The sequence below is a fragment of the Bactrocera dorsalis genome, chromosome 1, assembly GCF_023373825.1.
Source record: "Bactrocera dorsalis isolate Fly_Bdor chromosome 1, ASM2337382v1, whole genome shotgun sequence".
Taxonomy (NCBI): Eukaryota; Metazoa; Arthropoda; class Insecta; order Diptera; family Tephritidae; genus Bactrocera; species Bactrocera dorsalis.
In genome coordinates, this window is record NC_064303.1 from 51,525,712 (window position 1) to 51,538,890 (window position 13,179).

At 35.9% G+C, this 13,179-nt stretch overlaps 3 protein-coding genes across 4 annotated transcripts in view; all 3 read right to left on the minus strand.

The window, feature by feature from the left end:
• Positions 1-13,179, minus strand: part of LOC125780334 (uncharacterized) — a 386,491-nt gene that overhangs the window by 296,590 nt on the left and 76,722 nt on the right. The window lies entirely within an intron of this gene.
• The window catches only part of LOC125775357 (uncharacterized), a 322,796-nt gene that overhangs the window by 81,799 nt on the left and 227,818 nt on the right, over positions 1-13,179 (minus strand). The window lies entirely within an intron of this gene.
• The window catches only part of LOC125775396 (uncharacterized), a 151,365-nt gene continuing 145,853 nt past the window's right edge, over positions 7,668-13,179 (minus strand). The window contains exon 4 of the transcript XR_007421175.1: positions 7,668-7,914. The gene's annotated coding sequence lies outside the window, so the exon portion shown is untranslated. The remainder of the gene's footprint in view (positions 7,915-13,179) is intronic.

Below are 13,179 nucleotides of genomic sequence, written 5' to 3' on the forward strand. Positions count from 1 at the left end.
AAAACTGTTGGAAGAGCTATTACTGAATTAAAAGATGAGTTTGTAAGTATAAGTACTCAATTGCTTAAAGCTATTGTAGAAAAAAATGAAATTAAAAAAGAACAACTAAATTCGAAATTCTAAAGTTTGAACACAAAAGACAATATAACGAAAAAAGACTAATTAATAAATATATAATTTAATTAAAGGTCCTGGTTGTGAAATATACCTAAAGTACCTGAATTTATAATGTAAGACTGATTTTAGTCATGAAGACTGTTATATTTAAAATTAAGAAATAAATCCATTAAATTACAAAGTATTTGCTATTTCGTCTTTTATTCTCCGGCCTTCGCTCTGCATTGAACCATTCTCAGATCGGAAAAAATTGTCATCGTCAGTCTCATTTGCAAGAATTGACACTTCCTGGTTATATTCATATTGTAACGTCTGCAGATGTTGTGTAAGGCACAAATGGCATTTACAATTTTAACCACTTTTTCCGCGCGATAATGCAATGTGGACATTAAACAGCGGAAACTGCAAAAAAATGTAGGGTATGAATTTAGATATTCCAAAGATAGCAAGGAAATCTTCATGGTATAAAGAAAGGGTAATTGTTTTACTCCAAATGTAACGCGTGCAGGCCACGGGCAGTAATGAATAAATCAAAACTACGGGAACGATTTTAATCACTTTTTCAGTGAGTGACATATGTAGGCCTTATATTTTATTTCCGTGCGAAGCCGGGGTGGGTTGCTAGTTAATTAATATAAAATTGGTTTGTTACTTTGGCAGGTTTTACTGGCCTTAAGTTAAAATAAATATAACTCTGAACGTCGGGTTTCAACCGGGTTAGTGAATAATATAACTTATGCGTACACATATGAATATGTCACCAACAAAAAATTGATCTTCACAAGTCAATATGGCAGCCATATTGGCGAAGAACAAAAGAGAGATGATTACGCTGCATATTCTCTTCCGCAACGAAGAGACAGAACTACTTTCCGAGTCAAAATTCCTTCATTTTTTTTACTCTGGGTAGGTTTACGAGTAATTTTGGTTAAGACGTGCAAGCTCATTGGTGTTGCAGAAGCATTGCTGCAGCTGGGCTGGTCATCATTAGGCGTGTTTTATTTGACCAGCACGTTAAGCTATTAGCTTACTTTTCATAGAAGACTGAGCCAATATATTTATATTGGCTTGTCAAAAACTACCTTACATTAGTTTTTGAACGAGAGGAATTGCCTTCATAATAATTAAGTCTGTTAAAATGTAAACAAACCAAATTGCAAAATTTTGTATTTCGTTTAAGTTAAAATGAATGCAAATACAATACAAACATTTGGTAAAATTTTTGGCGTGAAACGTCTTTAAAATCGCGCCGAAACATACGGGTACCAGGTTTAAAAAGTGGACCCTAACGAAAAAGTTTATATCATCGTACCTTAATAATTAAAAAACTATTAGTCTTAGAAACAAAAATGTGGTGTGGATATTTTGCTTATATATGTATGTAGTCAGCTCGCTGTTATGACATTGAGTTCGTGTCGGGATCGAGCGGGTGATTCTTTCGTGTGTTTGTCAAGTTTATTTAAACCAATTGATTTATACAAAAGTAAGTGTAATTTGGATAGTATTTACATTTAAAACAACTGTTAAATAAAGATATTGCAGCTCTGCGTCACTTATTCCTTACCTCGGGTGGGAGGTAATAAGTGATAGGCACTGCTCTTTATTTTAATTCTTTCCTTTTATTTTCTTTTACCCCTTACCACTGGTGGGGGGAAGTAAAAAATATAAATAAAAGAAGTCTTTTAAGCTGAGATTGTCTTTCAAATCTGATTTTACTTTTATTGAACAGCTCCTTTTATACAAAAATTCTTAGCCTATGTTCTTAAATTAATTATCAGACCAACGCATAACACATAATAAGTGCGTTGGTCTTATTTAAAAATAGATGTATAGTTTATCAGCAAATGCATTTGTATGCATTTGCTAGTGTGCATCTATTGCATTTCTATTTGTTAGTTTATGTAAGTATGTATATGTGTGTGTGTGTTTGTGACTAAGGCACTTGAGATTTATACTGAAGAATACAATAACCACCATAAGGGTTGTTTTTCTGTATTGTATTCTTATTACATATTTTTTCTTATATTTGCTGCATTTTTGTATGCAGTCAATTGATACATAGTGGACTGTATACTATTGTTCAAGTAATTTGAACATACTGCCGAGGGCCAAAAAATGTGGTTACAATAATATAATAATTATTATTATTTTTGATTACATTTATACAATTAATTACAAATTATGTGTTTGTGCGATTAGAAAGATTAATCGTAATTTTCCCTTTTGGTTTGGATTTGTAGCGTACATAACATATGACTAAAATTACAATTATTATAATAACTAATATAAGCGATATGTGTCCGCTGTGATTTTTTAGATTTAACTCACTTAATTTTAACTCGTTGTTGCTGATTTTGTCAATGCCTTCTCGTAGCTTTCTCTGCTCTTCGTTGTCGTCTTTTGGTTTTTAGCTTGTCCGTTTGTTTTTACGTAAGCTGCCATGGTATTAGTAACTCCCAAATGGCTGTTACTACATCCGCTTTTCCAACTGGATCTATTTTTGTTTTATCCACTCGTGTTTTGGCGACATTTGTTGAGTTGCTGATTTCGTTTTTAGTGAGCTCTACTGATATTATCCGTCCATGGAGTTCGGTATGATGCAAATTCTCAATGCAACGACTGGCATTCGACGATGATGGCATTGTTACGTAGTCATAACAACGTGTACCGGTGTTGGTGACCACCTTGGCTACGATAACTTTTCCATATTTAGAAAATATAGTTTTCAGATCCCTGGCTCCCGTTAATGAAGATAACCTGGATATCCAAAGATTACGTGAAGGTGTTGTCTGCTTTCCTGTGGACGACGATTTTGTAGAGATATTCACTGAAGACTTTTCTTTGTCATCCTTCTGCGAAGACTTGTTTGAAGATGATTTTTGTTCACTAATGTCTTTATCTTTTTTGTTGCCGGACTTCTCATCTTTTCTTTTTGATTTATCGTGATCAGACTTGCTGCATTTACTGCTGCTGGATCCACCCTTGGATGTTCTTGTGTCATCCAAAGCTGCAACCGTTTTTGTATTCTTTTGCGCTGAATTCTTGGCGGTAGTATCACTTTCTGCATCGGTGCATTTTTCCTTTGCATCAGGTGCCTTATCATGCAAAAGTTTTTGTTTGTCTTCACCAATAGTTACAATTATCGATTCCTCATTCGATTCGCCTGCATTTTCCTCTTCCCCCTCTGGACCATCGTTTGAAACACTTCCGTTATCAACTTCAACATCTCTTTCTGCAAGATATTTTATTTCATCTTTTGTATTCTCCTCAATTTCCAAAGCAGACATTTTATTGTTCACATCGTTAAATGTGCCTTGCTCCTTAAAAGTAATTTCCGCTACGCGCAGCTTGTCTTCTAAAATGTATTGAATTACTTCAGTTTCGTCCTTATTTCCAAACGATTTCGTCTGGACTTCACTGTCCCACATTTCTCCAAAATGTGAGCCTGCCGGAAGAGATATGAGATTGTGAGATTCCTCAGTTTTTGAAGGCTTACGAAGTTCTTCAAGTGACTCTTCTTCAGCTTCATTTTCCTTCCTATCTTTCTCTATTATTTCTGTTGTTTTTTCCTCAACAGAAGATAGAGAGAGTAGTGGAATTTTTATAAGTTTTTCGTGTTCAATCTTTTGTACTGCATTAGTTAGTTTCGTCGCACTTGTAGATAATTTGGGTACGATGAACAGAATTGGCTGATTGTCATACTTTTTCTTAAGTGGACTCCATGCAGCTTCATAATTTGTTGACGAAATTTGAAAATGCTGTATTACTCGTGCAGCTTCGCCTTTTAAGCATTGACGAAGACGCAGCATTTTCTCTATGTTCTTCATCTGCTCGTTGTCATGTAATAACTTTGAACACGTTCAAGTAATGTTCAAGTAATTTGAACAACAACCAGAAAGCGATAATAAATATATAAACTTTTGCTTACATCGCATCGTTGTGCGGTGGAAACTGCACAAATTTTATTGGCGGCTTGAGATGCATTTTTGCCTTTATCGTAGTAGTACTGTAAAATATGCCGCAATTTCTCTTTATTTTGCTCCATGTTTGCGATGCTATAACTCACGAACGACTTAAAAGAAACGACAATCAATCAAACACGTGTTTGCGTGTTTGAATGAGCTTTCCAAAAAGTATAGCATGACCCGATGCGACGAATAAAACTAGAACTGCGCGCTTTCAGCGCCAACTATCGAAAATACCGCAAGACTTTTTTGACAACCTATTATATACTCATCTGAGACTTCCGTAGAGACCGCCTATCACGCTCGCTTCAACAGTCGTGAACCTTTCCCAAGAAGCAAATTTCATCAAATATTTATTTTATTTATTTTGAGTGTGCTTTATTTACCGCTATCGTGTTCTGTGCCACGGTGAAAGATAAATCAGCAACAGTTGGTAGTCAAACACAAGAAGTGCCCAACATTTTGATTCGCTTCGAAAACTTTTTATGCGAATGTAATAATCCAAAAGCATATACACATATAAGTTGTACACACATATGTATATCGAACTTATCTGCCCAAGAAATAGTCTGAAGCAAACCAAAACCAACGTTTTATGTGTATCAGCTATTAGAGTGCAGAAGTTACACCTTTTAAGACTTTTACAACATTTGGTTTATACAAGTATACGTAATATAGTTATAAGCTCAGTTTCAAAAATTATATAATTTACAGTATTCATAAACCTTACTTAGTCAAATGGAACAACCTCAGTTTCTTCGATTTTGTACATGCACCTATAGGCAAATTAAAAATAACTTACACCTGTAGTAATCTTCTTCTTTACTGGTGTAGACACCGCTTACGCGATTATAGCCGTGTTAACAGCAATGCCCAGACGCGAATTGGAAATTCCTAGCGAAGCCAGATCCTTCTCCACCTGGTCCCTCCAACGGAGTGGAGGTTTTCCTCTTCCTCTGTTTCCCCCGGCGGCTATTCCGTCGAATACTTTCAGAGGTGCAGTGTTTTCGTCCATACGTAAGTCATAGAATGTCAATGTCGTAGTATAACTCTTACAGCTCATCCCTCAATCGAATGCGATATTCGCCGTGGCCAAAGCGCAAAGGATCATAAATCTTTCGCAAAACCTTTCTCTCGAAATCTCGTAACGTCGACTCATCAGATGTTATCATACATGTACCATCCTCTGAAACATATAGCAGGAGGGGAAAAATTAGTGACTTATGGAGTTTGATTTTTGTTCGTCGAGATAGGACTTTACTTCTCAATTTCCTACTCAGTCCGAAGTAGCCCCTGTTGGCAAGAGTTATGCTGCGTAGGATTTCGATGTTGACATTGTTATTGCTTTTAGTGCAGGTTCCAAGATAGACGACATTATCTACAGCTTCGAAGTTATGACTTTCAACAGTGTTGTGGCGAGTGCGATCACTGTTCGTTTGATGGCATGGGATATTTCGTCTTGTGTCGATTCTCTTTTCACATGTCTTTTATTAGATTTGGCGCATGGTGAATAGCTAGTAGGTTGTTGATTTTCCAGATCTAAATCCACACTGATAAAATCCAATCAGTTTGTTGACGATGGGCTTTAATTGATTGAACCTTATATGCGAAGTTTAGGAGACTTATCTCACGGTAGTTGGCGCAGATTGCCGATTGGGCAGATCACACTTAAAATCCTATTGCTGGGCATGCTGTCGTCCGACCATATTTTACAAAGAAGCTGATGAATGCTCCTTATCAGCTCTTCGGCCCCCGCCGAAATGTTGTTCTTCAGACGGGTAATTGCTATTCTAATTTTTTCATGGTTGGGCAATGGAACGTCTGCTTCATCGGTATCGATTGAGGAATCGCGTTTGGCTTCTTCTGGTGTTATGCTTCCATTCTCTTTCAGTAGGCTGGAAAAGTGTTCCCTACATAGTTTTAGTATGCTCTGGGCATCGGTTTCTACATCCCCTCTGGTAGTTCTACAAGAGTATACTCCGGTCTTGAAACCTTCTGTTAGTCGTCGGACCTTTTCGTAGAATTTTCGAGCATTACCCCATCCATCGCATTTCTTGAACGTCGGTAACAGGTTTATAAAAATTCATTTTCATTTACGGAGTAAATAGTTCAAATAAATTATTTCAAACTGAATAACATTCCTTTTATTGTTATTTCGTTAAAGTTACATAAATCTGGTGAATAGCCGGCCCAAAAGTTTTTACTTTTAGTATGTCTACAGTATGACCTATATTTAAGGGTTTACACTGAAGAGTTGTTAAGTAAACACACCGCTCCGTCCTTGGGTAAAAAACAGGATTTTTTCCACCATATTTTTTAAGCTATTGTATAGATTTTATCGCGGCTTTTGAGCGCGGGGACCGAATCTAGAAATTCCGTAACGGAAATATACCCAACGCTAAAATGTCGCACACAGGTGGCGCTGTGTGTCGTGAAAACAAATTGCGGTGACGAAAAATTCTGCATACCACAAAGGCGCTACCGTAAAGGAAGTGTGTGCATACAGGATGACTCATTAGGAAAAATTGCCATCGTCGCGGACAGACGCTTGTAAGCAAAGGCATGCTCGGGGAGATGTTACGGCGTCTGTTAAGCTATTGCATAGCTTCTATCGCGGGCCTTGAGCGCGCAGACCGAATCCAGAAATTCCGTAACGAAAAAAACATACATGCATATGTATGTACATATTATATTTCTTTGGCACATTTGTCTGTATGTTTACGAAAGCAAATGCGAGCCATATACATATGTACATACATTCATAATAACAAGTGTCGCACGCTTCTTTCCGTCGTCAGGGTCAACCAATTTTTTGTTGGCGACATATTCACATGTGTACGCATATGTATGTATGCAGCTTGTGCATTATTTGCTCGGAAATGTATACAAATATACAAATGTATGTTTATATAAGTAAAGGGTGATTTTTTAAGAGCTTGATAACTTTTTAAAAAAAAAAAACGCATAAAATTTGCAAAATCTCATCGGTTCTTTATTTGAAACGTTAGATTGGTTCATGACATTTACTTTTTGAAGATAATTTCATTTAAATGTTGACCGCGGCTGCGTCTTAGGTGGTCCATTCGGAAAGTCCAATTTTGGGCAACTTTTTCGAGCATTTCGGCCGGAATAGCCCGAATTTCTTCGGAAATGTTGTCTTCCAAAGCTGGAATAGTTGCTGGCTTATTTCTGTAGACTTTAGACTTGACGTAGCCCCACAAAAAATAGTCTAAAGGCGTTAAATCGCATGATCTTGGTGGCCAACTTACGGGTCCATTTCTTGAGATGAATTGTTGTCCGAAGTTTTCCCTCAAAATGGCCATAGAATCGCGAGCTGTGTGGCATGTAGCGCCATCTTGTTGAAACCACATGTCAACCAAGTTCAGTTCTTCCATTTTTGGCAACAAAAAGTTTGTTAGCATCGAACGATAGCGATCGCCATTCACCGTAACGTTGCGTCCAACAGCATCTTTGAAAAAATACGGTCCAATGATTCCACCAGCGTACAAACCACACCAAACAGTGCATTTTTCGGGATGCATGGGCAGTTCTTGAACGGCTTCTGGTTGCTCTTCACCCCAAATGCGGCAATTTTGCTTATTTACGTAGCCATTCAACCAGAAATGAGCCTCATCGCTGAACAAAACACGCGCGCGAAACACATTTCGAACCGAACACTGATTTTGGTAATAAAATTCAATGATTTGCAAGCGTTGCTCGTTAGTAAGTCTATTCATGATGAAATGTCAAAGCATACTGAGCATCTTTCTCTTTGACACCATGTCTGAAATCCCACGTGATCTGTCAAATACTAATGCATGAAAATCCTAACCTCAAAAAAATCACCCGTTATATATGAATGTATGAACAAGCAGATTAATGCGCGCACATGTAACACATATGTATAAGTGATAAAATCATGATTTGATTTTCTGAACGCGCACATGCGTATACATATGACCAAATAATAAGATTGATATGATAGCCGATATATGTATGTATTTATTATTGTTGTGATAAATTCAATTTCTATTACTACTATTAGTATAGTATATTATGTAAAATTCAAATAAAATTATTAAATATTCAAGTCCAAATTGACTGTAAATAGTACTATGCATGCATTCATACAAAATTATACTCATATCATAATTATTTTTACATGCCAATATGGAAATGCCGACGGCAAAACGCAAAAGCATACATATTTGCATACATTGCGAAAGCAAAAATTGAAGCATGAAAATATCACATTGCTGTTGTTGGGAGTATCATAAGGAGCATGCATACATATATTTATGACTCTTCATATTCTTGGGTATGCGGGACAGAGAACACAATAAAAAATGTCTTTATGTTATCTGTGTGAGAGGTGTGTTTTGTATACATTTTTCGCTGTCAAAAGTGAAACAAAATTTAAAATTTAATTTTTATAGAAAGTGCAGTCGAGTTTGACATAAGTCATTAAAAACAGTATTTAAAACCTTGTTCGGAAATTTAAATTACAAGTGTACGCAAAAAACGCCGCAAAAACACAAAGCGCGTCAAGTGTCGTGACAATAACAATAAAGCTAAGTGTTTGACAAATCAAATTAAAAATACTTATAAAGTGGGCAACTGAAACAAGAAGCCGCCAAATCAACGCCTGGAGTGACGTCATCCACCCCCCAGTAGGGGACTAACGCTTCAAACAGGACCAATAGGGTGATTCAAAAAAAAATTTTTTTGTTTTTTTTTATTGGTACTCGGAAAAATGGGTTCCTAGACACCTCTAAGAAATCCTCTCCAAATATGAGTTTTTAATTGTAACGGGAAGGTCCTCCGCCTAACGGTTTTCTATTTTTTCTTATTATCAGATAGAAAAATTTATATCTCGCTTCCAACTACTTGAAAGAATATCTTGTTAATTAGGTTTTGTAGGAAATTGAATGCTCTAAAATATGGTCTCCTATGATTTTTTCGTAAACCCAACCGTTTAAAAGATATTAACGGTTGAAATTTGACTATTTTTGGAAAAATTCTTTATTTCTTATTAATTTTATAACTCAATGAAAAAAAATTATTAATTAAAGTATCATATTGTTAAAGCAATAATTAGTCGGAATTGTAAATCACAGTAATGGAGCAAATTCAGGAAGCTATTACACACCTAACAGATGCTGTTAATGCACAAATAGAACAATCAAAAATATTGAGCAGTAGGATAAATCAGTTAGAAAGTAGAATTAGTCCCCATAACGAAAGTTCTATTTCAAATAACCATATTCACTTAACTGAGTCAGACTTAATAGAAATTACTTAGCAGATTACCTGACTGCGTGAAGACCTCCCAACATTCGAAGGAGATCCGATCCAATTCATATCCTGGATCCACAACGTCGAATCTGTTTTACAGGACTACGAAGTAGTCAGAACAAAGCCACTGTATACAGCCATCCTACGACATATTAGGCAGAAAATTAAAGGCCCTGCAGACATAGCCTTAATCTCATACAACATATTCAATGATGATTGGGGAACAATCAAAAATTGTTTGTCACTACACTATGCAGACAAACGCGACCTTAGGACTCTAGAACACGAACTAGGAACCTTATCCCAAAATCATTTCAGCGTAGAGCAATTCTACGCAAGAGTCAATCACCAACTATCGCTGATAATAAACAAAATAAAGAGTCATGATTATTCAAGAGAAACAATTAATGTTCTGCTAGAAATCTATAGGAGCCCTTGATATATTTAGCAGAGGCCTAAACGGAGAATTGTGTAGAATGCTAGTCATTCAACGCCCCAGCAACCTACGCGAAGCATACGCTTCTTGCCTTGAAATTCAAAACATTAACTTAAGAAACTATTCAATATATAAAAAAAAATGGGAGTAGCTCTAATCAAATACAAAACAATCAAATGAATCCAAAACCAATATTTGTACCAAGGGTAGCCCTTGATATATTTAGCAGAGGCCTAAACGGAGAATTGTGTAGAATGCTAGTCATTCAACGCCCCAGCAACCTACGCGAAGCATACGCTTCTTGCCTTGACATTCAAAACATTAACTTAAGAAACTATTCAATATATAAAAAAAATGGAAGTAGCTCTAATCAAATACAAAACAATCAAATGAATCCAAAACCAATATTTGTACCAAGGGTATTAAACCCTGCCACCCAGACCAACCAATCCTAAACCACCAATCCATATGGTACACTCAATACACTCACGAAGAATAAACTATATGAATCGACCGAACAATACGCCTATAGTAAGGCCATCCAATTATTCTTCAAATATCCCTAGGAAATCCCAAAAACTATTTAATGTCCAAACAGAGGACGAGGAAATGAATTTTATGACAGACGCCTGTCTACCCTACCCTATTTAGAACTAACTTTAAAGAACGGGGATATCGCGAAGTTCCTTGTAGATACGGGAGCTATAAAAACTTTGTCTCCGAAAAACTTTCAAAAAATTCAATGAAACTTGAGTGTCCTTTTAAGGTTCACTCAGCCACAGGTCAAGTAAATATAACCCATAAACTACTTGGACCATTCTTCGGAAGAATAGGTATTACAAATAATTTTGATTTCTCTACATTACCCAATTTAAAATCCTTTGATGGCATCATTGGCGATGATACCCTCAAAGAATTGGGAGCAATCATAAATAGGAAAAATGACACAATAACAAAAATAAAAAAAAAGTGAAGAACCGATATATACCAAATCATATCCTTACGCAACCAACCTACGGGGCGAAGTCGAAAAACAAGTAAAAGAACTTCTAAACAAAAGTGTAATAAGGCCTTCAAAGAGTCCATATAACTCCCCATTGTGGATTGTTTCAAAAAAACCAGGTCCATCAGGAGAAAAAAAGTATAGAGTAGTTGTTGATTTTAAACGACAAAATGCAATAACTATACCTGATTCCTATCCAATACATGATATAAACAACACTCTCGCTAGCTTAGGCGAATGTAAGTATTTTACTACACTCGACCTTACATCCGGATTCCACCAAATCAGGATGAAGGAAAAGGACATAGAAAAGACAGCTTTTTCTACAGCCAATGGTAAATATGAATTTACTAGGTTGCCATTCGGTCTTAAAAATGCCCCTTCCATTTTTCAGAGAATGATCAATGATGTTCTCAAAACGCTTATAGGAAAAGCCTGCTACGTCTATATCGATGACATTATAATAATGGGAAAAACTAAAGAGGAACACTTACGAAATATTGAAGAGGTGTTCATGCTTTTGCACAAATCAAATTTAAAAGTCAATCTGGAAAAATCCAAATTTTTTAGAACAGAAGTAAATTTTCTAGGACATATCATTACCGGAGAAGGTATTTTGCCAGATCCTGACAAAATATCCGCCATTAAAAAAATTCCCGCACCTGCTAACCTTAAGGAATTAAAAGGTTTCCTGGGTTTAGCATCGTATTATAGGAGATTTATAAAAGACTTTGCAAAAATTGTCAAGCCACTTACCAATTTAACTAGAGGTGAAAATGCTCAAATAAAAGCAAGTCAATCCAAACGGATACAAATTTCACTAAGAGAGGAAGGCTTGAAATCATTCAATGACAAAAAATATTTGCTTACATCTTCTGAAATTCTGGTATTCCCAGACTTCAATAAACCCTTTATTCTGACGACAGATGCTTCCAATACTGCAATCGGAGCAGTCCTTTCACAAGGGATAATTGGTCAAGACAGACCCATAACTTACATCTCTAGATCACTCAATAAAACCGAAGTATTACTCGACAATAGAGAAAGAAATGCTCGCCATAGTATGGTCCCTCGACAAATTAAGGACTTACCTGTATGGAGCTAAAGAAATAAAAATTCTTACTGATCACCAGCCACTGACGTTTGCACTAAGCAACAGTAATAACAATGCCAAGCTAAAAAGGTGGAAAGCAAGGAAAGAAGAATATAATTATAAACTAATTTACAAACCAGGAAAAACAAACGTAGTCGCCGATGCGTTATCACGGCTGCCAATAGAAGTTAATACGCTAACATCCACAGATGAAAATTCCCAACATAGCGCAGAAGAGGATAGCTCAAAGCTCATTCCTTACTGTGAAGCTCCAATTAACGTATTTAAAAATCAAGTTATATTTACAGAAGGAAAGGAGGAAATTACACACGAAGAACCTCATCCAAGCTTCCACAGACATCTCATTAAATGTGAAGTTTACGATAAAGAAAACCTAAGTAAAATCTTGAAAAGCGTTCTAAACCCAAACATAATCAATGGAATTAAAATTCGAGAGAAATACATTTCATTACTTCAACAAATATATCAAGAAAATTTCTCACAATTTCGTATCAGGATAACACAAAAAGTAGTTACCGATATTGCAGACGAAGATGTCAAATTTAAAATAATAGAACAAGAACACAAAAGAGCCCATCGCAATGGTAATGAAAATAATGACCAGATATTGGAAAAATACTATTTTCCACAAATGACTAAACTTATTAAAAAATATACTAAATCATGTGAAATTTTCGGATGTAATAAGTACGATCGGCATCCACAAAAACCCAAGTTACAGGCAACACCCATACCTTTGTATCCAACAGAAATACTGCATATCGACATTATAGAAATGTCCGGCGAAAAATATATCTCGTGCGTTGACAAATTCACTAAATTTGTAAAATTTTTCAGGATAAAAAATAAATCAGTACTACACATCAGGGATAAATTGATAAAGCTTCTACACTATTTCACTGTACCAAAGACTTTGGTCATGGACAATGAAGGCAGCTTTATAAGCCCAATAACTCTGAATTATTTAGAAGATTTGAAGTCAATGGTGTGATAGAACGTGTGTATTCCACTATTATTGAAATAATCAGATGTCTCCAAGTGGAATATCCTGATTACTCTATTAAAGAAATTGTCAACATTGCCGTTGACAGATATAATAACACGATACATTCAGTTACGAAAAAGAAACCAGCTGATATTTGCTTTGGAAGAACACAGAGAATCAACTACCAAGATTTAGCAAACTTTAAGGAAATAGTTAATTCTGACCTTCGAAATGAAATAGCCAGAGACCAAAAAAATACACTAA